An 18,770-nucleotide genomic window follows, 5' to 3' on the forward strand; every position below is an offset into this window, starting at 1 on the left:
AGAAGGGGGTCGGCGGGGCCCAGAAGCATCAGCTCTGTTTTGTCCCCATTCAGTTTGAGGGATGATAGGGACATCCATCTTTTTACTTCTTTTAGGCAGTCTCTAAGTCCGCATGCCGCAGGTGGGTTATCTACCTGCACCAGAGAGACCACCAACTGTGTGTCGTCCGCGTAAGAGATGATCTTGATCCCAAAACGGCGGACGACATCGGCCAGTGGCCTCATATAGATGTTAAAAAGGGCAGGACTTAAAGAGGAGCCTTGAGGGACTCCACACCTCAGTGGTCTGCTGGTGGACACCACCTCACCGTCAAAGACTCGGAAGGATCTGTCCTCCAGGAAGGATTTAAACCAGAGCCAGGCTTTGTTCTTAATTCCAACCCTGGACATACGGTGCAGCAAGGTGTCATGGCTGACCGTGTCGAAGGCTGCACTGAGATCAAGGAGGATCACTGCCACCGATCCTCCCTGATCCAGGATTTTTCTGGATTCCTCAGAGACCATGAGGAGGACCGTCTCGGTCCCGTGTTTGGGTCTGAAACCCGTCTGGGTGACATCTAACAATTGGGAGTCTTCTAAGAAATTTACCAGATGGTGGTTAATATATTTTTCTAAGATTTTGCTCACCCACGGGAGCAGGGAGATGGGCCGATAATTGCTAAAGTCCGATGGTTCTAAATTAGGCTTTTTTAATAGTGAGCGGACCATGGCTCGTTTCCAGGCTGAAGGAACTGTGCTGGAGGTTATCGATGCATTGAGTACATCCCTGATGATTGGGAGTGTAATTTGGGATGCTGACATTAAGATATCTGGTGGGGCTGGATCGTCAGGTGAGCCGGTTTTTACTTTCCGAGCTATGGTTTCTAGAGTGGCAAAATCCACAGGAGGGAAGTGATCCAGAGTAGGTTGTGGCTGAGGGGAGAGGGTAGATAGAGCTGCGTTGGACTGGGCAAGGGAGGTGATATTGCTGGGGGGAAAGGTAGAGTAGATGTTATTAACTTTTTGATGAAAAAACTCAGCAATATCGTTGCAGTGGGTTATAGATTTTGTATCGTGCAAGCTAGGAGGGGGTTTGGTTAGTTTTTTAAAATGTGGAATATTTCTTTGGGTTTTGATTTAGCAAGGAGGATTTTATTAGAGAAATAAGTGGTCTGGGCAATTTTGATTTCAGTTTTGTATTCTCTGATTGACTCTCGATAACAAATTTTGCTTTCTGGTGAGTAGTCTACACGCCAATGTCTTTCGTTTTTTCTACATTGGCGTTTCTTGTCCCTGAGAGCCTCCGTATACCAGGGAGCCGTTTTATGGGCGCGTTTTAGCGTAATTTTATTTTTGGGGAGGATGTTTTCGAGTGTTTGCGTGATCCAGTCAGCATAGGCCTGATTGGCTAGGCCAGGATCCTCATTGTAAAGGGATTGGTTGGTGGCAAGCTTGGCAGCCCAGTCGTCAACTGAAAGGCGGGACCAAGCTCGGGTAAGTTTTGTGGTGGGTCCAGTCTGCAGAGGCTTAAACGTGGTCCATGTGAAAGGCACAAGGAAGTGGTCTGTCCACGGAAGCGGGATCGGCGCGTCAACTGTAAAGTAAGCACAGTTGCTAAATACTGGGTCCAGTAAGTGACCCTTAACATGGGTAGGGGTTGTGACGTATTGGGTAAGTTGTAACGCAGCTAGGTCATCTGCCAGTGTGGTGACTACCTGATCTAATGCAGAATCAAAGTGCAGGTTAAGATCACCTATCAAAGTGAAGCTGGACGTGGTGCTAACGCGTTCTGCGACAATCTGAGGAAGACGGAGGTGGAATTGCTTAAGGGGACCTGGGGGACGATAGATAAGAGTTCCGGAAAAACAGATATTCGGTGAGAGGTCGGTGAGATGGTTTCGGGGATAACCCGACACTGAAACTGTTCTTTATGGATAATTGCTAGGCCTCCCCCCCCTCCCGTCAGGCCGGTCCTGCCGAGTCATTTGGAAGCCATGGGGGAGAGCACTAACTAGGGCAGGATCGGAATCTGTAGTGAGCCATGTTTCCGTTAGGAATACAATATCCGGAGTGAGTTCTTCTAGTAAAAGGGCGATTTCTGTCCTGTGTTTAGGCAGGGATCTGCAGTTTATCAAGAGCATATGGTAGTCATGGGTTAGTGCAGCTGTGGGCTTAGGTTTAAGAATTAATTTACATTTAGGGCATGTTTGTGGAATGTTTTCGGCTGCGTAGGGGTGCCGAGAGCAGTTCGTGGCAGGGGGCCTTAGGCTATGAAGAGTTTCAGCATTGTAATACCTGGTCTCTGATGTCTGAGGTGTAGGGGATATGGCCCTTAGCCCGGACTCGTCGCGGACGAGCGCAGACGAGCTTGCCTTAAGCGCGCCTTCGTCGCGCCCGCTGCGCTCGTCCGCTGCGCTTCCGGTACATACACATGATTATAGTGTGGGGGAAAGTCCAGGGGGCGTGGCCTCAGAGTGGGCGTGTCCCTGTCTGGCGTGAGTGATGGCGGGTGGAGTAGTTCGTCGATTTACTCCCTTACCAGCGCTCGTTCCGCTGTGTAGGGGAAGCCTGCACAAAGTAATCGTGTGTCAGGAGGAGGGGTAAGTGAGATTTAAAACAACAATTTCACAAGTTTAAAAAGCGATTAAGCGCTGTCTGCTGCCTACTCCCGGCTGTGCCTCAGGAGGGTCATTACTATCTGCCGCGCTCGTGAAGTCAGCACGTTTTTATGATGGTTGCAAGGGGCGCGGCCTCAGAGTGGGCGTGTCCCTGTCTGGCGTGAGTGATGGCGGGTGGAGTAGTTCGTCGATTTACTCCCTTACCAGCGCTCGTTCCGCTGTGTAGGGGAAGCCTGCACAAAGTAATCGTGTGTCAGGAGGAGGGGTAAGTGAGATTTAGAACAACAATTTCACAAGTTTAAAAAGCGATTAAGCGCTGTCTGCTGCCTACTCCCGGCTGTGCCTCAGGAGGGTCCTTACTATCTGCAAGACAGGGGTAGTGGAATCATGGAGACATTGAGCTTAGCATCCAGAGCCCTGAAAGACACAGAAAAAAAGTTTAGCGTCATCAAAAAGGAGATGCTTGCAGTAGTGTGGGCCATGGGCAGGCTTTGCCAGTTCTTATGGGGCACGAGGTTCCAACTCAAAACGGACCACAAGCCATTGGTGAGAGTGCTCACGTCCAGTTGGCATGCGAGTGCCACTCCCAGAATTGCCAAAATGACCCTTAAACTATTGGAGTATTGCTACGATGTGGAGTACATCCCGGTAAGCAGGAACAAAGTGGCAGACTACCTGAGCAGGGCTGCAGCAATGGAAATAGCCAACGAAGAGAAGGAAGGGAGTGAAGAGATGGTGGCATTGATGGAAGACCCGGAGAAAGTAATAAGCAATCAAGAATGGAAGGAAGCATACAAGGAGGACATGAACATGCAAGAGGTGATGGAACACATAGTGGGAGGATGACCCGATAAAAGGCACTTCCGGAGAAACTTGAGGAAATACTACTAAGTGAGAGAAGAACTGTCCCTGGACGACAAAGGAGTGTTCGTATACAGAGGCAATAAAGTGGTACCCCCAGAGGGGCTAATTTCTAGGCTACTAGCAATACTGCATGAAGGCCATCTAGGCATTGGGAAAACTAAACTGAGGGCCAAACAAAGATACTGGTGGCCAGGCATGGACATACAAACGAAACATGTAAGAGAGTGTGACCAATGCCAGCGTGCAGATAAGACGATGACACCATTGAGGCCGGCCTTGGGAAAATTCACCGCCCCGAAGAATCCATGGGAGGAACTCTCCATTGACATACTAGGACCAATATTAGAAGACCAAGGAACGCCGAAATATCTGAGTGTCATAGTGGACAGATACTCTAAATGGCCTGAAGTTCACATCCAAGAAGAGATGGATACGGAGACCATACTTAAGTTCCTCACAGCGACCTTCCTCAGAGAGGGTATTCCCAAGTCCATATTGAGTGACAATGGTCCTCAATTCACATCAGAAAAATGGCTCAAATATATGGAGAGGAATGGGATCACCTCCAAACACACGTCAGTATATCACCCAGCAGGGAATGGACAAGTGGAACGATTCAATAGAGTACTAATGGGGTCCATCCAGGCAGCCATCATGATAGGAAAGGACTGGGAAAAAAAGATTTTACACATGATTTGGGCCTACCGCATCACACCCCACAAGTACGGGGTACAGCTCCTTCCAGATCCTCAGAAGCAGAGATCCCTTAACTAAAGACAATTTGGCATGGAAAGAAAAAACGGTTACAAGCAAATGGTCTCCTGCCATAGTACAGAAAAATCTGGAAAAAGCCCAAACCATATATACAGAACATTATAACAAAAGAAAAAGTGTGAAGGACAACACGTCTTTGGAAGAAGGAGAATGGGTGAGGGTTAAGTTGGCGGTGTTACAGAAAAAGGGTGACAGTAAATACAGCCGATCCCTACAGGTAAAAAAAGTATATGACCGAGCAGCGTTGCTCAGTGATGGGAATGTGTGGTCCCAGGATCGCATGGCCCGATGCAACAAGATCATCCAATGGACTCCTGAAGATCGGGAACAGGAGGCGATGGATCAGAGTATATCAGAGAATGAGCACACCACCCTGGAAGGAGACATGGCAGGCGCAAAAACAGAGTTCGAGCAAGGAGGCAGCCAAACTAGAGCAGAGATACCGAGTCGAGAGAGGAGAGAGCTGTCCTGTAGAGAGAGCCCGGGTACCCAAGAAGGTAGAGAGAAGGGGTCCACGGTGGCCAGCGGGAGAGAAGTGACATCCACCCCGGTAAGACGCACGAGGGGGGGCCGATTGATTGTAAGACCTTCCAGGTTCCGAGACTAAGAGATGGATGAAGGACAATAACACCCCCTAGACTGTCCTTCATATGTGATACAAAAAGGGGGAGATATGTAGAGTTGGCAGTCTAGTGTTCACGCTACGTGAGGACGTAGCGTAAACGGTGCCCACTTTGGGTCGCGCGCGAGTGGCGTGATTTGGGCGCCGGAGCTGGCGTAGAGAGCAGCAAGCTCGGTGCTCTTCGTAGGACATACATTGTTTAAATAAATAGCGGTTCCAACACACATCGTGTCCTGTCATCATTGAGGGGAAGCTCAACTTCAACAGCTGTGGCTACCTCTTTACTATATTTCATGGTTAACAGCCTAGGGTTGAACAACCGCTGGCATTTCAGTTGACCACCTTTTTCGAGGAAGGAGCAATGATGTCTTACGTTGGAAAGTTGGTTCTAATTGCAAGCTAGACCGTAATCCTTACCGATTTTACTACAAACTGCACACTTTCACAAATGTGTGACTGGTTAGTGCTAGATTGATGTAAAGTTGCCATGCTCAGTATGGCTCCATGAATTGAATTTTTGTTTTTGCTAAGCAGTGCACTTTCAATATTGGCAAATAAAGGAAACCAAAAATACAGCATTAATTTTAAAAGGATGATTTCCTTGCAGAAAAAGCTTTCAATGAGTGTTAATGAAACTCTAACTGCAGCTAGTTAACTTTGCTCGATGGAGAGTAGTTCCATTCTTGGAGTGACCACTGGTGGCCTTCCCTGGGCCTCCCTTCGCGGCTCGAGTCGGTGGTAAAAAAATCTAGGTGTCGGGGAGGTCAGTGCTATAAGTTCCGATGCACAGGCTAAATTGATGGTAGGCTCGTGCTTTGGGCTTCTATGTGGGCTCAAAACTATTCTTTCATTTTTTGATCTTCACATTCAACAAGTTATCATTCAACAGCTATTCTTTCCAAACTGCTACTTCCCGAACTGCACCTGCGTTCAGCCAACCTAAACTTGGCTTGTGTTCGACTTGGTAAAAGAGTAAGAGCTGCAGGCCACTTTTTTTGCGCCAACTCTCATTACCTCTGGAACACACTTCCCCTATCTATTAGGAGCATTCAGAACCACTGGTCCTTCAGGAAAACCCTGAAGACCTGGTTGTTTTCCGCTAAAGTGCTCCTGTGCCCTTTCTCATTTGGTCTTCATTCTGCAGTTTGTTGTTTCTGAGCCTAGGGCTAGAACGCCCTAGGCTCGGACGCCCTGTTGCTTGGGCAACCATGAGGCTAATTCTATAACTTAACATAACAAACAGCAGAGCACCAGCCGTAGGGCAACATATGCAAAAGAAACAATAGATGGACGGAATGCTGTACAATGCAAACATTCACCCCCAGTCACAAGGATCTAGGTTAAATCCATCATTCTTTTGCTCACCACACCACCCCAGTTTGGACACAGCCATATGCAAATCAGTCCTGACCCTCTTCCTTTTTGAAACAGTCCAGCCCAAACTACCAAGCTAGGTCCTACCTAGACCGGAAACAAGCATCCTGGGACCCGTTTCAGGGCATCTCCCTTCATCAGCCAGGCTAGCTTGAATCCAGTGGTGTAGTGAGCATGGGACCCACATCTGGGTATACCCTTCCCACTTAGGGCGACATATGCAAAAGAAACAATTGATGGACAGAATGCTGGACAATGCAAACATTCTCCCCCAGTCACAAGGATCTGGGTTAAATCAATCATTATTTTGCTCACCACACCACCCCAGTTTGGACCCAGCCATATGCAAATCAGTCTTGACCCTGTTCCTTGTCGGAACAGTCCAGCCCGAACTGCCGAGCCAGGTCCTCCCTGGACCGGAAACAAGCATCCTGGGACCGGTTTCAGGGTATCACCCATCATCAGCCAGGCTAGCTTAAATCCAGTGGTGTAGTGAGCACGGGACCCACGTCTGGGCATACCCTTCCCACTTAGGGCGACATATGCAAAAGAAACATTTGATGGACGGAATGCTGGACAATGCAAACATTCACCCCCAGTCACAAGGATCTGGGTTAAATCCATCATTTGTTTGCTCACCACACCAGTTTGAACACCGTCGTATGCAAATCAGTCTTTCGACCCTGTTCCTTGTGGGAACAGTCCAGCCCGAACTGGCAAGCCAGGTCCTCCCTGGACCGGAAACAAGCATCCTGGGACCGGTTTGAGGGCATCACCCTTCATCAGCCAGGCTTGTGTGGATCCAGTGGTGTAGTGAGCACGGTACCCACGTCTGGGCATAGCCTTCCCACTTAGGGCAACATATGCAAGTGATAGACGGAATGCTGGACAATGCAAACATTCACCCCCAGGCACAAGGATCTGGGTTAAGTCCATCATTCTTTTGCTCACCACACCACCCCAGTTTGGACCCAGCCATATGCAAATCAGGAATGGCATGGTGAGCAATAAAACAATGGATTTAGGCCCAGATCTCTGTATTCGGGTAAATATGTGACATTGTTCTGCATTATGTCCATCAATTGTTCTTCTTGCATTTGTCACCCCGTGGGGGACGGGTATGCCAAGCCGTGGGCCCCCTGCTCTCCATGCCACTGGACTCAAGCTATCCTGGCTGATGAGGGCTGAAAGTCCGAAACCGGTCCTAGTATGCTTCTTTCCAGTCCAGGGAGGACCTGGCCTGACAGTTCGGGCTGGACTGTTCTCATTGGGTGCAGGGTCAAGACTGATTTGCATATGGCTGGGTCCAAACTGGAATGGCATAGTGAGCAAAAAAAACAATGAATTTAGGCCCAGATCTCTGTACTGGGGTGAATGTATGACAATGTTCTGCATTCTGTCCACCAATTACTCTTTTTGCATTTGTTAACCCCGAGTGGGACGGGTACGCCCAGACGTGGGTCCTGTTCTCTCCATGCCACTGGACTCAAGCTATCCTGGCTGATGAGGGCTGAAAGTCCGAAACCGGTCCTAGTATGCTTGTTTCCAGTCCAAAACGATTCAAAAAGGGGGTGGTGATAGACAGAGTATCTGAATTAAGCAGAACACTCCTACCCAGTCAAAAGATCAGGGCTTCATCCATCACCGTTTTTTAGCTCACTGCACCATCCCAGTTCAGAACCTGGCTACATGCAAATTAGTCTGACCCTGGCCCAGTGCATCATGGGAACAGGGCAGACCAAACTACCAAGCCAATTCTTTACTGGAAAGGAAACAAGCTTCCGGGGACCGGTTTCTGGCATTACAGCCGTCTTCGGCCCGGCTTGCTTGAATCCTGATGGTGCAGTCAGCAAGAGACTCACATCTGAGCATACCCTTCCACACTTGTGGTGGCCAAAACGATTCAAAAAGGGGGTGGTGATGGACAGAGTATCTGAATTAAGCAGAACACTCCTACCCAGTCAAAAGATCAGGGCTTGATCCATCACCGTTTTTTAGCTCACTGCACCATCCCAGTTCAGAACCTGGCTACATGCAAATTAGTCTGACCCTGGCCCAGTGCATCATGGGAACAGGGCAGACCAAACTACCAAGCCAATTCTTTACTGGAAAGGAAACAAGCTTCCGGGGACCGGTTTCTGGCATTACAGCCGTCTTCGGCCCGGCTTGCTTGAATCCTGATGGTGCAGTGAGCAAGGGACTCACATCTGAGCATACCCTTCCACACTTGTGGTGGCCAAAACGATTCAAAAAGGGCCAGGGACACACTAATTTGCATATAGCCAGGTTCTGAGCTGTAATGGGGCAGTGAGCTAAATATCGGTGATGGATCAAGCCCTGATCTTTGGACTGGGTAAGAGTGGTCTGCTTAATTAAGACACTCTGTTCATCACCACCCCCTTTTCTGAATCGTTTTTGGCCACTATAGGTGTGGCAGGGTATACTCAGACATGAGTCCCTTGCTCACTGCTCCATCAGGATTCAAGCAAGCCGGGCCGACGACGGCTGAAATGCCAGAAACCGGTCCCCGGAAGCTTGTCTCCTTTCTGGTGAAGAATTGGCTTAGTAGTTTGGTCTGCCCTGTTCCCATGATGCACTGGGCCAGGGACAGACTAATTTGCATATAGCCAGGTTCTGAGCTGGGATGGGGCAGTGAGCTAAATAACGGTGATGGATCAAGCCCTGATCTTTGGACTGGGTAAGAGTGGTCTGCTTAATTCAGACACTCTGTTCATCACCACCCCCTTTTCTGAATCGTTTTTGGCCACTATAGGTGTGGCAGGGTATACTCAGACATGAGTCCCTTGCTCACTGCTCCATCAGGATTCATGCAAGCCGGGCCGACGATGGCTGAAATGCCAGAAACCGGTCCCCGGAAGCTTGTCTCCTTTCTGGTGAAGAATTGGCTTGGTAGTTTGGTCTGCCCTGTTCCCATGATGCACTGGGCCAGGGACAGACTAATTTGCATATAGCCAGGTTCTGAGCTGGGATGGGGCAGTGAGCTAAATAACGGTGATGGATCAAGCCCTGATCTTTGGACTGGGTAAGAGTGGTCTGCTTAATTCAGACACTCTGTTCATCACCACCCCCTTTTCTGAATCGTTTTTGGCCACTATAGGTGTGGCAGGGTATACTCAGACATGAGTCCCTTGCTCACTGCTCCATCAGGATTCAAACAAGCCGGGCCGACGACGGCTGAAATGCCAGAAACCGGTCCCCGGAAGCTTGTCTCCTTTCTGGTGAAGAATTGGCTTGGTAGTTTGGTCTGCCCTGTTCCCATGATGCACTGAGCCAGGGACAGACTAATTTGCATATAGCCAGGTTCTGAGCTGGGATGGGGCAGTGAGCTAAATAACGGTGATGGATCAAGCCCTGATCTTTGGACTGGGTAAGAGTGGTCTGCTTAATTCAGACACTCTGTTCATCACCACCCCCTTTTCTGAATCGTTTTTGGCCACTATAGGTGTGGCAGGGTATACTCAGACATGAGTCCCTTGCTCACTGCTCCATCAGGATTCAAGCAAGCCGGGCCGACGACGGCTGAAATGCCAGAAACCGGTCCCCGGAAGCTTGTCTCCTTTCTGGTGAAGAATTGGCTTGGTAGTTTGGTCTGCCCTGTTCCCATGATGCACTGAGCCAGGGACAGACTAATTTGCATATAGCCAGGTTCTGAGCTGGGATGGGGCAGGGAGCTAAATAACGGTGATGGATCAAGCCCTGATCTTTGGACTGGGTAAGAGTGGTCTGCTTAATTCAGACACTCTGTTCATCACCACCCCCTTTTCTGAATCGTTTTTTGCCACTATAGGTGTGGCAGGGTATACTCAGACATGAGTCCCTTGCTCACTGCTCCATCAGGATTCAAGCAAGCCGGGCCGACGATGGCTGAAATGCCAGAAACCGGTCCCCGGAAGCTTGTCTCCTTTCTGGTGAAGAATTGGCTTGGTAGTTTGGTTTGCCCTGTTCCCATGATGCACTGGGCCAGGGACAGACTAATTTGCATATAGCCAGGTTCTGAGCTGGGATGGGGCAGTGAGCTAAATAACGGTGATGGATCAAGCCCTAATCTTTGGACTGGGTAAGAGTGGTCTGCTTAATTCAGACACTCTGTTCATCACCACCCCCTTTTCTGAATCGTTTTTGGCCACTATAGGTGTGGCAGGGTATACTCAGACATGAGTCCCTTGCTCACTGCTCCATCAGGATTCAAGCAAGCCGGGCCGACGACGGCTGAAATGCCAGAAAACGGTCCCCGGAAGCTTGTCTCCTTTCTGGTGAAGAATTGGCTTGGTAGTTTGGTCTGCCCTGTTCCCATGATGCACTGGGCCAGGGACAGACTAATTTGCATATAGCCAGGTTCTGAGCTGGGATGGGGCAGTGAGCTAAATAACGGTGATGGATCAAGCCCTGATCTTTGGACTGGGTAAGAGTGGTCTGCTTAATTCAGACACTCTGTTCATCACCACCCCCTTTTCTGAATCGTTTTTGGCCACTATAGGTGTGGCAGGGTATACTCAGACATGAGTCCCTTGCTCACTGCTCCATCAGGATTCAAGCAAGCCGGGCCGACGACGGCTGAAATGCCAGAAACCGGTCCCCGGAAGCTTGTCTCCTTTCTGGTGAAGAATTGGCTTGGTAGTTTGGTCTGCCCTGTTCCCATGATGCACTGGGCCAGGGACAGACTAATTTGCATATAGCCAGGTTCTGAGCTGGGATGGGGCAGTGAGCTAAATAACGGTGATGGATCAAGCCCTGATCTTTGGACTGGGTAAGAGTGGTCTGCTTAATTCAGACACTCTGTTCATCACCACCCCCTTTTCTGAATCGTTTTTGGCCACTATAGGTGTGGCAGGGTATACTCAGACATGAGTCCCTTGCTCACTGCTCTATCAGGATTCAAGCAAGCCGGGCCGACGACGGCTGAAATGCCAGAAACCGGTCCCCGGAAGCTTGTCTCCTTTCTGGTGAAGAATTGGCTTGGTAGTTTGGTCTGCCCTGTTCCCATGATGCACTGGGCCAGGGACAGACTAATTTGCATATAGCCAGGTTCTGAGCTGGGATGGGGCAGTGAGCTAAATAACGGTGATGGATCAAGCCCTGATCTTTGGACTGGGTAAGAGTGGTCTGCTTAATTCAGACACTCTGTTCATCACCACCCCCTTTTCTGAATCGTTTTTGGCCACTATAGGTGTGGCAGGGTATACTCAGACATGAGTCCCTTGCTCACTGCTCCATCAGGATTCAAGCAAGCCGGGCCGACGACGGCTGAAATGCCAGAAACCGGTCCCCGGAAGCTTGTCTCCTTTCTGGTGAAGAATTGGCTTGGTAGTTTGGTCTGCCCTGTTCCCATGATGCACTGGGCCAGGGACAGACTAATTTGCATATAGCCAGGTTCTGAGCTGGGATGGGGCAGTGAGCTAAATAACGGTGATGGATCAAGCCCTGATCTTTGGACTGGGTAAGAGTGGTCTGCTTAATTCAGACACTCTGTTCATCACCACCCCCTTTTCTGAATCGTTTTTGGCCACTATAGGTGTGGCTGGGTATACTCAGACATGAGTCCCTTGCTCACTGCTCCATCAGGATTCAAGCAAGCCGGGCCGACGACGGCTGGAATGCCAGAAACCGGTCCCCGGAAGCTTGTCTCCTTTCTGGTGAAGAATTGGCTTGGTAGTTTGGTCTGCCCTGTTCCCATGATGCACTGGGCCAGGGACAGACTAATTTGCATATAGCCAGGTTCTGAGCTGGGATGGGGCAGTGAGCTAAATAAAGGTGATGGATCAAGCCCTGATCTTTGGACTGGGTAAGAGTGGTCTGCTTAATTCAGACACTCTGTTCATCACCACCCCCTTTTCTGAATCATTTTTGGCCACTATAGGTGTGGCAGGGTATACTCAGACATGAGTCCCTTGCTCACTGCTCCATCAGGATTCAAGCAAGCCGGGCCGACGGCTGAAATGCCAGAAACTGGTCCCCGGAAGCTTGTCTCCTTTCTGGTGAAGAATTGGCTTGGTAGTTTGGTCTGCCCTGTTCCCATGATGCACTGGGCCAGGGACAGACGAATGTGCATATAGCCAGGTTCTGAGCTGGGATGGGGCAGTGAGCTAAATAACGGTGATGGATCAAGCCCTGATCTTTGGACTGGGTAAGAGTGGTCTGCTTAATTCAGACACTCTGTTCATCACCACCCCCTTTTCTGAATCGTTTTTGGCCACTATAGGTGTGGCAGGGTATACTCAGACATGAGTCCCTTGCTCACTGCTCCATCAGGATTCAAGCAAGCCGGGCCGACGACGGCTGAAATGCCAGAAACCGGTCCCCGGAAGCTTGTCTCCTTTCTGGTGAAGAATTGGCTTGGTAGTTTGGTCTGCCCTGTTCCCATGATGCACTGGGCCAGGGACAGACTAATTTGCATATAGCCAGGTTCTGAGCTGGAATGGGGCAGTGAGCTAAATAACGGTGATGGATCAAGCCCTGATCTTTGGACTGGGTAAGAGTGGTCTGCTTAATTCAGACACTCTGTTCATCACCACCCCCTTTTCTGAATTGGTTCCAGTCCAGGCAGGACCTGGCCTGGCAATCCGGGCTGGACTGTTCCCATTGGGCACAGGGTCAAGACTGATTTGCATATGGATGAGTCCAAACTGGAATGTCATGGTGACCAAAAAACGATGGATATAGGCCCATATCTCTGTACTGGGGTGAATGTAGAACATTGTTCTGCATTCTGGCCATCAATTGTTCTTTTTGCAGCCGTAGGGCAAGGCAACACTATTAATCCTTTGCAGGGGTCAACCGAGGGCTATCAAATATGACAGGCAGTATGCAGCTGCACCTGGCGCTGAGCTAGGGGGTTGCTACTGTGGAAAGCAATCTGCAGAGTTCTGTTGTATGCCCAGCAGTTTTCAGGCAACAATAAAAATGTCCAGGGAAGAATGAGATAACTAACTGTTGTGATGAATATTCCTACTGGAGAGAGATCCGACCTTTAGTAGCAGTTTTGACTCACTAGCATAGACAGGTTCATTAAATTCCTGCTGCAGAATGTGTACCATGTAAAATAAACAGTATTTTATGTGTATTGCGCAGTGGGTCACTACTTTTGTCACAGCGATCCTTTTGATACTTGCAGTTCATTAGTTACAATAAGCTGATAACACAGTGACCTACAAACTGTCATCGAAGAACTCAGCTGCATGTAAACTTTATGGTATAGATTAGAATGTTATTTTTTCCCCCAGTCTTTTATTATCCTAATGTTGCTAAAATGGGTATGACTGGGTAGAAATGCATTCCTATTAGCAAAGCCAACCCCTGCAACTGTGGTTGGTATTAAATCCTGTGTTTGTGCTTCTCCAATCAAACACTGAATATATGTCCTACTAGAATGGCTGACGTGATTCCTACCTCTTGTAATCCTCTGTGTTATATACCATTTTCTAGACTGTTTTACACATGTATGATTCATTGTGTGCATAATGTGTGTGTTAAGTAAAGTGCTCTGACACCCTACGCTGGTATGAGTAGCACTATGAAACAAATTAAATGGATGTGAGAGAGGGGCTGTGGAGAGATGAGGGGCACTGGTAGATCGTCATAGTGAGGGAATCTTTGGAGAAGATGGTCATTGTAGCACCAGCTGTCACCAGCGCTAATTCTGGCCTGAGAGATTGAGTCAGTGATGTCTATCATTGAGCTAATTGCAATTGATAGCATACGAATGTGGTAGTACTGTATAGATAGAGGACAGGAGTTGGATTTCTAATGTCTAAGATGTGATAAAAGGTGTTTATGTAGCCAAGTTACAATTGTCTGGCAATTTTACACTATTTGGAGGAACAAATGGATGTTGTAAATTGTCCATGGTACTGCAAGCAGCTCAGCTGTAGTGGTCAAAGGAGGTGTAAAATCATGTGCGATGATGTGAGGAGGATGTGCATTGGACTTCATTGCTTAGTTTTGCTCATGAGAAAATGTAACTGAATGTCACTCTGAAATCATAAAAATTTCAAACATACGCAATCTCAAACTTTGGCAGCTAAGTATTTTATTGATCACTTAATGTCTGCACGGATTGCGGAACCCTGTCTTATATATGGTGTTATACAATTTTAAAGAGTGTGCGTGTTCACAGTGTTGTTAGTCGCAGGCTGTGACCTCATATCACTAAATCAAATCAAATCAAATCCACTTTATTTGATTATTTTAAAATCATAAAAGTATGCAATACAAAAACATGATAGTATCAAGATTAATTAATACGAAAAGAATAAAAATTAAATTACACAAAATGTACATTTCATATATACAAAATATACAGTGGTGTTGAATTATTAAATGTTCGTAGAAGCTTACAGATTGCACATGGTAGTCGGCAAGTCAATGCAGATTTAAAAACAGCAGAATTTACTTCATGTGCGTTCTCAATTAGTTGGTGGGGTCAATTACAGTTTGAGATAATATATGATCCGAGGATGTTTGCCCCAATAATCTGTTCTTGTTGCGGATGGATGCAACCAGGAAGTTTCCTACCCCAAACATGAGGACAGGGGATTCCATTAATTGGAGGTAGAGTAATGTAGGTTTTACCTGCAAGAACCCCTTATCTTTTAATAGTGGGATGATAAACTTTTTCCTGCCTCCCATATAAAATGGGCAAAAAACACAAAGTGCATCAAGTCCTGATATGAATGGGCATCACACTTGCAAGGAGCAGCGTCCTCTGGTTTACACCACCCGTTAAAAATTCCCAATAGCAAATGCGACTGATAAAAACGAAATTTTGTTATCAGCCATCGATGGAAAGGTTTAGTGACATTTGTCCAGTACGGTTGGTTGAATGGATTTAGACAATATCAGCATATAATGAGCCCTCACAGTTGGTTTACTTGTTTCTGTGACTTCACGATCCAGTTCTCTGGACCTTAAAAAGTTTGTTTTTACCCAGCTGATGTCAGCTTTGGTTAGACCTTCTTGGTTGGTGTAAATCTCTGGTCGTCCCAAATAATTAGATGCAGATTTAATGAAGGACAGCCATTGTATTTCCATCACTTTATCAAGTAACATACAGTCCCTGATGATTTTATGGTTCAGTGTGAGATTGGGGTTCAGCCAGGTTCTGATCCATAGTAGGATGGGGGCCATATTTAATATATCAGAGATGTATCCCATCCCAAGCTCCAGATGCACTGCGTATGTAGCAGTACATTGGGGGAGACCTAATAGGGCTCGCAGGAATTTGTTTTCTTCTCTCTGGATGAGAGCTGTATCTTTATTGCCCCATATTGCTGCCCCATACCTTGCAATGGCCATAGTTTTGGCTTTGTAGATGGACAGTATTGCCTCTCCTGGTTTGCCTCCCAGTCTCTTAGCAAACCCTAAAATAGCAGCCGAAGATCTTCTCACGGCTGCTACTTTATTCAGAACTTGGGGGACCCATGAGCCTATATCGTCAAACACGACCTCCAAGTACGTGAAGACTTTTACTCTAGATATTAATGAGTCATTACAAAAGGAGGTTTTAAAACTATTCCTCCTTTTCCCTAGTGACATGACATGCGATTTCTCAATGTTAATAACTAGGTCCAGTTTTTTCATAAAGTCTCCAAAAGAGTTAAGAAGACGTTGAAGGCCGATGGGGGTCCTTGCCAATAACACTGTGTCATCCGCGTATAGGAGTACAGGAATGGGCGTTCCTCCCATACGCGGAATATCTGCTGTTGCAGTTACCAAAACATTTTCCAGGGAGTTTATATATAATGTAAATAACATTGGGGCCAAAATGCACCCTTGGCGCACCCCCCTACCGGATTTAAACCCAGCCGTACATCTTTCCTCCTGCGTCATCCTTATAGATGCAGTCAGGTCTCAATGTAATTCAGCCAAAAAGTTCACCAAGGCCTGGTCAAGTCCTAGCTCTAGGAGCGTAACCCACAGCTTTGACCTGTTGACTAGGTCAAAGGCTGTGGATAAGTCCATTAAGGCCGGAAAGATTGAACCCTTTGCCGCAACCGTATATTTGTTAATTATAAGATGTCAATTTAGGCACTGATCTTCGGTGCCCCTCCCGGCTCTAAAGCCGTATTGTGCGTTACTTAAGATGTCAATTTCAGTGACCCAGGTTGTTATCCTGGCTAAAATTACTTTCCCCAATATTTTAATTGAGGAATCAATTAAAGAAATTGGCCTGTAGCATCTTGGGTCCCCCCTTTGGCCCTTTTTAAATACGGGGATTATAATGGAGCGGGACCAGGAGACGGGGAAGATGACAGGGGTAGAGCAGGCTGCTATGTTAAAAACGTTTGTAAGGATTACTGACCAATAGTTAGGGTTGGCTTTATACATGTCGGAAGGCACCCCATCTGCGCCGGGTGCTTTTTGTCCAGCCGTATCTACCATTGCTTTCTGCACTTCCTTTATAGTGAATCTCAAGGGGGATACCAATGGCTCACTGTTAAGTGGCTCATAAGTAACAGGCTCTAGGTTACTCCCATATATGTTTTCAAAATGATTTAGCCAATCCCTTTCTGTGATGTTAACTTCTAACGGGGCATTCTCCTTACCGTTGAATAATGGGGTATTAACGATTGACCAGAATTTGGAGCTATCCCTCAGGGTGGCTTTCTCATATAACGAGTCCCATGCCTCTTTTTTAACTTTGTTTTTACGTGTCTGCAGGATGTTTGTATATTTTTTCTTTAACAAGGATACTTCATGCTTATCTTTGGGGTTCTTATTGAGTGCCTTCAGGAGTTCACTATGAATTTTTGTGCATTTGTGGTCAAACCATCCTTGCGCCGGTTTTCCTTTCTGTTGTACCTTCACTGTAAGATCACTTGAGACCTGGTGACAAATTGCTTCGTATGAGGTGATGACATTCCCACCATATCTGAGCGGATCGCTACAGGTATTAAGTTCTTTCCCGACCTTAGATCTAATTGTGTTAAAAAAGTCTTCTGGGGTAATTTTGTTCCATTTTAATCTCCTCCCCTGATCCTTTGTAACAACCTCCACTACAGCTTCTGTGGTTACTGATTTATTAAAACAAAGTAAGTTATTATCAAGCTCCAGCACCACTGGATTATGATCACTAAAAATTGATTGTATAGCATTATAAAAGATAACTGAGTTTAACAAGCCAGGAGATATAAACAAATAGATTGTAATGGTTTTACTGTCCCTAGCACTATACGTGGCAACCCGTTCCTTCTTGTCGGCAAACCCTGGCTCGAACAGGTCAGTGTCCGAGAGCAGGTCTTCCAGGGCAGCCCCCTTTGCGCTGTGTTCAAAGTGTTGGTGGGACGAGTAATCCGGGTAATTATAATCTCTATACTGGCAGTTTAGGTCACATAGATGAACGTTAAAATCACCCATCAAGATGAAGTGAAAAAAAGTGGTTTGAGCTTCCTTATATGTAATTAAAAATTTAGCTAATGATTGGAGGTGCTCATTAGGGTGCTCTCCCTGCATTGCATTATAAAAGTTAGTATATAGGATTTTATTATTGTTAGGCAGGGTTACTTCAAGTACTAAGTAATTTGGGGAGGTAGTGTTAAGCACCTTCACTGTGCCCTTTATATTAACAGAGATCAGAAACATAAGCCCTCCTCTATCTCTCCCTGACGTGGACATACGGGCAGCTACAAAATACGAGGTGAACCCATTCACCCAGAAATTACACTCCCTGTCCCATGTCTCTTGTAATGCCACAACATCATACTGTCTCACAAATTCTAGCCATACTTTGTCTTCCCTCTTGGAGCGTAATCCTGCAATGTTCCAGCTCATCAATTTTGCCGGTTTCCCCCTCCCCTCTTTATTTAAGGGGTTACATTGAGACTGATTCATTGATCTTTCTTGGCGAGTCAGTCAATCTATGTCTCCCAAATGTGATAGGGGTGAAAACCTATTAGTTAATGCCAGTCCCTCCCTGGGCTCTGTTCTACTAGGGTTTTGTGGTTTTGGTAATAGGCCTGGTTTTTGTGTTGCCCAGCTGGTTAGGCAGACCGGATGTCTTACTGGTACTAGAGGACAGCCCACCCCTAGATGGCTCCTAGGTGGCTCTGGCTGTGGATAAAAGAAGCCAAGTGGTAAAGCTCTTATCTCTTCCTCCTTAGCATCCATTTCCGTGGCATCCCAAAATAAACGTGTCGCCTCATAGGGTCTCTTAAAATTCACAATGAGGCAATCCCCCTTTAAATTTTTTTTTGTGTTCCCCAACCATCCTACTCGTCTACCCATATTTATACTGGCAGATATATTTTTACCCCCAGAACAGTTTTCATCACACCATGTCTTGATGTTAGCTAACAGTGTGTCCTGGGACTCCATCTCTCCTGGTTTCAATGGGGGTACATTTACTAATATAGCTACAAAGGGTGTGGCCTCAGGGGGTAGGTTAATAATGGGTTTGAGACCCAAGCCTCTGCCCTTATGGTGGGCCCTCCCTGTTGTTAAGATGTCCTTAGGGGAGGGGGAGCTAAAATGAGCTGAACCCAGCACCTGGCCCGTAGGACCCTTATCTTGGCCAGTAGATACTAT

This window comes from Lissotriton helveticus, chromosome 3_1 (genome assembly GCF_964261635.1).
Source record: "Lissotriton helveticus chromosome 3_1, aLisHel1.1, whole genome shotgun sequence".
NCBI lineage: Eukaryota > Metazoa > Chordata > Amphibia > Caudata > Salamandridae > Lissotriton > Lissotriton helveticus.